Here is a 10,087-nt window from a genome sequence, read left to right on the forward strand (position 1 = left end):
AGACTCCTACCACACAACTTCTTTGTTTCAGAATACCAATTTTTTGGTTTATTGGTAAACAATTCTTTGACCTTATTCTTGTAGTAGGATCGGGCAGATTTACGTATTTCCTTTTTAATTGCTTTTCTTGCTATATTCGCTTGATCCAGTTTACCATCATAGACAGCGCTGCCTAAGTAAAGAACGATGTGGGCACAATATATTATTTGTTTTATCCATACCGTGACACTTCGTATCCAAGGAGTTGTTGTAGAAACTTCGAAAAGGGCTCATTCGATTGGAAATTGGAGTGGATAGTGTATTTTTTAATAGTCGAGAGGGATTGGAGGGCAACTAGCCCCCCCCACCCCACACGCCCATCATTACCCCAAACACATCCAAACAAAATTTTGAGATAGCCATTTTGTTCAGCGTAGTTGATTTCCAGATAGAAAATATGTTTTTAAGGAGGACACAACCCTCGGGGCAAGGGTTTTAAGTTATGCCCTGAGGGCATATAAGAACGATGTTGGCACAATCTATCATTTATTATGTTTTCCTTTTGAGCAGGGCACTTCGTATCGAAGAAGTTGTCGTAAAAACTTCGGAAAGGGCTCATTCAATTGCAGATTGGAGTGGCTTGTGCCCTTTTTAATAGTCGAAATTGATTGGAACGTAACTAACACCGCTTCCACGCCCACCATTTCCCGAAACACATCTGATCAAAATTTTGGGATAGCCATTTTGTTCAGTGTAGTTGATTTCCAGATAGAAATTATGTCTTTGAGAAGGACACTCCCCCACAGCCGTCAGGACAAGGGTTGTAAGTTATGCCTTGGGGGATATAAGGGTTTTTATAGAAGGCGTTGTCGTGGAAACTTCAAAAAAGGCTCATTCGATTGAAAATTCAAAGGGCTAGTGCCCTTTATAATAGTCGAAAGTGATTGTAGTGCAACTAGCCCCCACCCGCGCCTATCATTCCCCCAAACACATCCAATCAAAATTTCGAGATAGCTATTTTGTTCAGCGTAGTTGATTTCCGGATAGAAAATATGTTTTTAAGGAGGACACCCCCCCACAACCCCCGGGGTAAGGGTTTTAAGTTATGCCCTGAGGGAATATAAGGACAATGTTGGCACAATGTATTATTTATTGTATTTTTTCCTTTAGAGCTGGGCACTTCGCATCGAAGAAGTAGTCGAAAGTAATTATGATAGAAAGAAAGAAAGATAGAAATTATGTTTTTGAGGAGGACACTCCCCTACAGCCTTCAGGGCAAGGGTTGTATGCTGTGCCCTGGGGGCATATAAGATTTTTTTATGGAAGGTGTTGTCGTAGAAACTTCAAAAAGGCTCATTCGATTTGATACTCAAAGGAATAGTTCCCTGTTCAATAGTCGAAATTTATTGGAGGGCAATTCGCCCCCCCCCCCATCCATCATTCCCCCAAACACATCCAATCAAAATTTTGAGATAGGCAGTTTGTTCAGCATAGTTGATTTCAAGACAGAAAATAGGCTTTGAGGAGGACCACCCTCGAAGCAAGGGTTTTAAGTCATGCCGTGGGGCATATAAGAAAGATGTTGGCACAATGTATTATTTATTATTTTTTTCGTTTAGAGCAGGGCACTTCGTATCGAAGAAGTTGTCGTAGAAACTTCAAAAAGGGCTCTTTCAAATGCAAATAGGAGTGGCCTGCGCTCTTTTTAACAGTCGAAAGTGATTGTAAGGCACCTGAAACCCCTTCTATACTCACCATCTCTCAAACAACATTCAATAAATAGTTTGGGAGTGCCATTTTGTTCAGCGTAGTTGATTTCCAGATATAAATTATGTTTTTGAGGAGGACACAGCCCTCAGGGCAAGGGTTGTAAGTTATGCCCTGGGGGCATATAAGGTTTTTATAGAAGTTGTTGTCTTAGAAACTTCAAAAAAGGCTCATTCGATTGGAAATTCTAAGGGCTAGTGAACTTTTTAATAGTCATTAGTGATTGAAGGACAACTAGCCCCTCCCACGCCCATCATCCCCCCAAACATATCCAATCAAAATTTTGAGACACTTTTGAGGACACTCCTCAACCCTCGGGGCAAGGGTTTTAATTTATGCCTTGAGGCACAATGTATTATTTATTTTTTCTTGGTCTTAGGCCAGGGCACTTCATATCGAAGTATTTGTCGTAGAAACTTCGAAAAGGGCTCCTTCAATGGGAAATTGAAGTGGCTTGTGCCCTTTTTAATAGTCGAAAGTGATTGGAAGGCAACTAACACCCCTTCCACGCCCACCATTTCCCGAAACATATCCAATCAAAATTTTGGGATAGCTATTTTGTTCAGCGTAGTTGATTTCCAGATAGAAATTATGTTTTTGAGGAGGACACAGCCCTCAGGGCAAGGGTTGTAAGTTATGCCCTGGGGGCATATAAGGTTTTTATAGAACGTGTTGTCGTAGAAACTTCAAAAAAGGCTCATTTGATTGGAAATTCAAAGGCCTAGTGAACTTTTTAATAGTCATTAGTGATTGAAGGACAACTAGCCCCTCCCACGCCCATCATCCCCCCAAACATATCCAATCAAAATTTTGAGACACTTTTGAGGACACTCCTTCTCAACCCTCGGGGCCAGGGTTTTAATTAATGCCTTGAGGCACAATGTATTATTTATTTTTTCTTGGTCTTAGGCCAGGGCACTTCATATCGAAGTATTTGTCGTAGAAACTTCGAAAAGGGCTCATTCGATTGGAAATTGAAGTGGCTAGTGTTCTTTTTAATAGTCAAAAGTGATTCGAGGGCAGCTATCCCCCCAACACCCATCATTCCCCCAAACACATCAAATCAAAATTTTGAGGTGGCCATTTTGTTCAGCGTAGTTTATTTCAAGACAGAAAATATGTTTTTGAGGAGGTCACTCCCCCACAACCCTCGGGGCAAGGATTTTAGGTTGTGCCCTGGGGGCATATAAGAACGATGTTGTCACAATGTATTATTTATTATTTTTTTTTTCCCTTTAGACAAGGGCACTTTGTATCGAAGAAATTTTCGTAGAAATTTCGAAAAGGGCTCATTCAATTGAAATTGGAGTGGCTTGTGCTCTTTTTAATAGTCGAAAGTGATTGGACGGCAACTAACACCCCTTCCACGCCCGCCATTTCTCGAAACACATTGAATCAAAATTTTGAGATGGCCATTTTGTTCAGAGTTGTTGATTTCCAGGTCAGAGTGTTTTGTGCCCTTTTTAATAGTCGAAAGTGATTGGATGGCAACTAACACCTTTTCCACGCCCACCATTTCCCAAAACACATCCAATCAAATTTTTAAGATAGCCATATTGTTTAAAGTAGTTGAAAGTTCCGGAAACTAGGTCTTTGAGGATGACAACCCCCCCCCCCCCACAGCCCTCAGGGCAAGGCTTCTAAGTTATGTCCTGGGGGTATATATGGTTTTTATAGAACGCGTTGTCGTAGAAACTTCAAAAAGGGCTCATTCAATTGGAAATTGAAATGGCTAGTGCCCTTTTTAATAGTCGAAAGCGATTGGAAGGCAACTAACACCCCTTCCACGCCCACCATTTCCCCAAAATCATCCAATCAAAATTTTGAGATAGCCTTTTTGTTCCACGCAGTTTAAAGTTCAGGAAATTATACCTTTGAACAGGACAATCCCCCCACAGTCTTCAGGGCAAGGGTTATAAGTTATTCCCTGGGGGCATATAAGTTTTTATTGAAATCTTTGTCCTAGAAACTTGAAAAGGGCTCATTCGATTGGAAATTCAAATGTCTAGTGCCCTTTTTAATCGTCGAAAGTGATTTGAGGGCAACTAACCCCCCTCTCACGCCCATCTTTTCCCCAAACACATCCAATCAAAATTTCTAGGTACCCATTTTGTTCAGCGTCGTTAATTTCCGGATAAAAATTATATTCTTAAGAAGGACACTCCCCCACAGCCCTTGGGGCAAGGGTTGTAAGTTATACCCTGAGGGCATTTAAGGTTTTTATAGAAAGCGTTATCGTAGAAACTTCAAAAGCCTCATTCGACTGGAAATTCAAAGGGTTTTTTAATAGTCGAAAGCGATTGGAGGGCAAGTAATCCCCTTCTCCTGCCCACCTTTCCCCCAAACATCCAATCAAATTTTTAAAATAGCAATTTTGTTCAACATAGTTTGAAAGCTCTGGAAATTACGTCTTTGAGGATGACAATCCTCCCACAGCCCTTAAAGCAAGGGTTGTAAATTATGCCCGTAGGGCATATAAGGTTTCTATAGAACGCTTTGTCGTAGAAACTTCAAAAAGGGCTCATCCGAATGGAAATTGAAATGGCTATTGCCCTTTTTAATAGTTGAAAGTGATTGGAAGGCAACTAACACCCCTTCCACGCTCACCGTTTCCCCAAAAACATCCAATCGCAATTTCGAGATAGCAATTTTTCCACGCAGTTTCAAGTTCAGGAAACTACACCTTTGATTAGAACACACCCCCCACAGTCTTCAGGGCAAGGGTTATAAGTTATGCCCTGGGGGCATATAAGTTTTTACTGGAATCTTTGTTGTGGAAACTTGAATAAGAGCCCACTCGATTGGAATTTAAAAGGTGTAGTGTCATTTTTAATAATCTCGAAAGCAATTTGATGGCAGTTAACTCCCCTCATTCGCCTACCTTTTTCCCTGACACATCCAATCAAAATTTTTAGATAGCGATTTTGTTCAACGTAGTTGTAAGGTCTAGCAATAAGGTCTTTTAGGATGACAATCCCCCCACAGCCCTCAAAGCAAGGGCTGTAAGTTATGCCCTTGGGGCACATAAGGTTACTGTAGAACGAGTCGTCGTAGAAACTTCAAAAAGGGCTCATTCGACTGGAAATTGAAATGACTATTGCCCTTTTCAATAGTCGAAACTGATTGGAAGGCAGCTAACAGCCCTTCGATGCCCACCCTTTCCCCAAAAACATCCAATCGAAATTTTGAGATAGCCATTTTTTCATGCGGTTTAAAGTTTAGGAAACTATACCTTTGATTAGAACCCTCCCTCCCCCCTACAGTCTTCAGGGTAAGGGTTATAAGTTATGCCCTGAGGGTATATAAGTTTTTATTGAAATTTTTGTCGTAGAAACTTGAAAAAGGGCTCATTCGATTGGAAACTCAATGGGCTAGTACCCTTTTTAATAGTCTCGAAAGTGAATTGAGGGCTTCTAACCTCCCTCTCTCGCCCACTTTTCCCCAAACACATCCAATCAAAATATTTAGATAGCCTGTTTATTCAACGTAGTTGAAATTTTTGGAAATTAGGTCTTAAAGGATGACAACGCCTCCACAACCCTCAGGGCAAGGGTTGTAAGTTATACACTGGGGGAATATAAGGTTTTTTTTTCATTGAAAGCCATGTTGTAGAAACTTCAAAAAGGGCTCATTCAGTTGGAAATTGAAAGGGCTAGTGCCTTTTTAATAGCCGAAAGTGATTGAAGGGCAACTAATCCCCCTCTCACGCCCACTATTTCCCCAACATATCCAATCAAATTTTTAGATATCCATTTTTTTCAACGTAGTCGAAAGTTCTGGAAATTAGGTCTTTTAGGATGATAACCCCATCAGAGCTCTCAGTGTAAGGGTTGTAAGTTGTGCCCTGCGGGCATATAAGGTTTATATATAAAGATGATAAAGAAATTTCAAAAAGGCTAATTTGATTGGAAATTGAAATTGCCCTTTTTAATAGTCGAAAGTGACTGGAGAGTAATTAACCCCCCTCTCACGCCCACTATTTCCCCCAACACATTCAATCAAAGTTTAAAGATAGTCATTTTGTTCAACGTAGTTGAAAGTTCCGGATATTATGTATTTAAGGATGGCAAACCCCTTAGAGCCCCCAAAGCAAAGGTTGTGAGTTATGCCCTGGGGGCATATAAGGTTTTTATAGATAGAGATATCGTAAAAACTTCAAAAGGGTCAGATTCAATTGGAAATTGAGAGGGCTGGTGCCCTCTTTAATAGTTGAAAGTGATTGGACGGTAACTAACCCCCCTCTCACGCCCACCTTTCCCCCAAACTAATCCAATCCAAATTTTGAGATAGCCTTTTTGTTCCAAGCAGTTTAAAGTTCAGGAAATTATACCTTTGAGAAGGACAGTCACCCCACAGTCTTCACGGCAAGGGTTATAAGTTATGCCCTGGTGGTATATAAGTTTTTATTGAAATCTTAGTTCTAGAAACTTGAAAAAGGACTCATTCGATTGGAAATTCAAATGTCTAGTGCCCTTTTAATAGTCGAAAGTGACTTGAGGGTAACTAACCCCCCTCTCACTCCCAACTTTTCCCCAAACACATCCACTCAAAATTTCTAGATAGCCATTTTGTCAGCGTCGTTGATTTCAGGATAGAAATTATGTTTTTGAGGAGGACAGTCCCCTAGAGCCCTCAGGGCAAGGGTTGTAAGTTATTTCCTGAGAGCATATAAGGTTTTTATAGAAAGCATTGTCGTAGAAACTTCAAAAGGCTCATTCGACTGGAAATTCAAAGGAGTAGTGCCCATTTTAATTGTCAAAAGCGATTGTAGGGCAACTAACCCCCCTCTCATGCCCACCTTTCTCCCAAACACCTCCAATCAAAATTTAAGATGGTGATTTTGTTCAACGTAGTTGAAAGTTCTGGAAATTAGTTCTTTGAGGATGACAATCCTCCCACAGCCTTCAAAGCAATGGTTGTAAGTTATGCCCTTGGGGCATATAAGGTTCCCATAGAACGTGTTGTCGTAGAAACTTATAAAAGGGCTGTTTCGATTAGAAATTGAAATGGCTATTGCACTTTTTAATAGTCAAAAGTGATTGGAAGGCAACTAACACCCCTTCCACGCCCACCATTTCCTCAAAAACATCCAATCGAAATTTTGAGATAACCATTTTTTTTATATAGTTTGAAGTTCAGGAAACTACACCTTTGACTAGAACACTCCCCACAGTCTTCAGGGCAAGGGTTATAAGTTATGCCCTGGGAGCATATAAGTTTCTATTGAAATATTTGTCGGAGAAACCTGAAGAAGGGCTCATTCGATTAGAAATTCAAAGGTTTAATGCCCTTTTTAATAGTCTCGAAAGTGACTTGAGGGCAACTAACCCCTCTCATGCCCACCTTTTCCCCAAACACATCCAATCAAAATTTTAAGATAGAAATTTGTTCAACGTTGTTGAAACTTCCGGAAATTAGGTCTATGAGGATGATAATCCCCCACAGCCCTCAAAGCAAGGGTTGTAACTTATGCCCTTGGGACATATAAGGTTTCTGTAGAAACCGTGTTCGTAGAAACTTCAAAAAGGGCTCATTCAATTGGAAATTGAAATGGCTATTGCCCTTTTTAATAGTCGAAAGTGATGGGAAGGCAGCTAACACTCCTGCCACATCTACCATTTTCCCAAAAACCTCCAATCGAAATTTTGAGATAGCCATTTTTTTCACGCAGTTTAAAGTTCAGGAAACTATACCTTTAATTAGAACACTCCCCCCCCCCACAGTCTTCAAGGCAAGGGATATAAGTTATGCCCTGGGGGCATATAAGTTTTTTTGAAATCTTTGTCGTACAAACTTGAAGAAGGGCTCACTAGATCGGAAATTCAAAGGGCTAGTGCCCTTTTTAATAATCTCGAAAGTAATTTGAGGGCAACTAGCCCCCCCCCCTCTCACCCACTTTTCCCCCAATCACATCTAATCAAAATTTTTAGATAGCTATATTTCAACGTAGTTGAAAATTTTGTGGAAATTAGGTCTTTAAGGATGACAACGCCTTCACACCCACAGCCTTCAGGGCAAGGGTCGTAAGTTATGCCCTGGGGGCATTTAAGGTTTCTTATAGAAAGTGATGTTGTAGAAAATTCAAAAAGGGCTCATCCAATTGGAAATTGAAAGTGCTAGTGCCCTTTAATAGCCAAAAGTGATTGAACCGCAACTAACCCCCCCTCTCACGCTCGATATTTCCCGAAACACATGCAATCAAAATTTTTAGATATCCATTTTGTTCAACGTAGTCGAAAGTTCTGGAAATTAGGTCTTTTAGGATGTTAACCCCGTCAGAGTTCTCAGTGTAAGGGTTGTAAGTTATGCCCTGGGGGCATATAAGGTTTATATATAAAGTTGTAGTAGAAATTTAAAAAAGGACACATTTGATTGGAAATTGCCCTTTTTAATAGTCGAAAGTGAGTGGAGAGGAATTAACCCCCCTCTCACGCCCACCATTTCCCCAAACACATTCAATCAAAGTTTAGAGATAGTCATTTTGTTCAACGTAGTTGAAAGTTCTGGAAAATATGTGTTTAAGGATAGCACCCCAAAGCCCCCAGGGCAAAGGTTGTAAGTTATGCCCTGGTGGCATATAAGGTTCTTATAAATAGAGTTGTCGTACAAAACTTCAAAAGGGGATGATTAAATTGGAAATTGAGAGGGCTAGTGCCTTCTTTAATAGTTAAAAGTGATTGGAGTGTAACTAACCCCCCTCTCACGCCCACCATTCCCCCAAACACATCCAATCAAAATTTTCAGATAGGCATTTTGTTCAAAGTTGCAGAAAGTTCTGAAAATTAGGTCTTTGAGGATGACACCCCCCAGCCCTCAGAGCAAGGGTTATAAATTATGCGTTGGGGGTATATAAGGTTTTTATTGAAAGCGTTGTCGTAGAAATTTCAAAAAGGTACATTTGATTATAAATTAAAAGGGCTCGTGCCTTTTTTAATAGTTGAAAGTGATTGGAGGGCGAATAACGCCCCTCTCACGCCCACCATTTTCCCAGACATATCCAATCAAAATTCTGAGATAGCCATTTTGTTTAACGTAGTTGAAAGCTCTAGAAATTAGGTCTTAGAGAATGACAACCACCCTCACAGCCCTTAGGAAAAGGGTTTTAATTTATGCCCTGGGGGCATATAAGATATATATAATTGAAAGTCCTTGTACCCTTTTTAATAGCCGAAAGTTATTGGATGGCTTGACATTTTTATAGTGACATTGACATTAATATTGTTGTTGTTTAGACCAGGGCACTTTGTATCGAAGGAGTTGTCGTAGGAGCTTCGAAAAGGGCTCATTTGATTGAAAATAGAAAGGGCTGATGCCCTTTTTAGTAGTCGAGGTGATTGGAGGGAAACTGATCCTCCTCCCACGGCCACACTTCCATTTGCCTTTATGTTTAAAAACTAATGTTGCCCTAAGAATAAATCAAAATGCACTGTGTTAATGCTAATTCCCAATAAGGCTTCTCAGCAGTATCCCAGGAACGACTAATGGTATTGTGTTCAAACTTTAGGGGCTAATTCTGCTCTTAAAACTTAACCAAATCAAAATAGTGTAAGTGTATCCAAGCTATCAAAGAAAGTAAACAGATTTTATTTTGCGAGTGGTATCCAGTTTTCCATTTCAGGTTAACTAGAGGAGGTATGAAACTAAATTTAACACTACTATTTGTGTCTAGATTTTTAAAAGGGTGTATGTTGTAGAAAATTGCAGAAAATTTTTCTCCAGCATACAAATAGCAGGCCAAACTATAAATTCTTAAAAAAACGTATTATTTTCTTTTTCCCTGAAAAGACTATGTCAATATAAAATGAACAGAAATTAATTAAAAAAACTTTTTCACAAACTATGTTTTTCAAAGAAAAGTAAAGAACTCCATTAAACAAAAATGAGCAAAAATAAAATAAAATAATCTACCAAGCATAAAAGTACCACAAATCGGCATCGATAAATAAATAAAACCCAAAACGAACAGAACTTACAATAAATAACCGAGTCAAACCCAAAACGAGCAAAAATTAACATAAATTGGGCCCAAAACCTCTAAGCTTTCTCAAGGCCATAACATAATTTGCACTTTACTGAAAAAATACAAATGAATGTGCATTGTCAGTTTAATAAACATATACTGATATTTAGTAATCAAAATGTATAAATATTATTTGGTTTATTAAAATTATAAAAGTAAAAACATTAAAAATTTTTCAGTATAGTGCAAATTATGTTATGGCCTTGGGAAGGCATAGAGGTTTTGAGCCCAACTTATGTTAATTTCTTCTCGTTTTGAGTTTGACTCGGTTATCTATTGTAATTTCTGTTCGTTTTGGGTTTCGTTTATTTATCGGTGCTG

The sequence above is a fragment of the Artemia sp. Qi Xiang Cuo genome, chromosome 8, assembly GCF_049724085.1.
Source record: "Artemia sp. Qi Xiang Cuo chromosome 8, ASM4972408v1, whole genome shotgun sequence".
NCBI lineage: Eukaryota > Metazoa > Arthropoda > Branchiopoda > Anostraca > Artemiidae > Artemia > Artemia sp. Qi Xiang Cuo.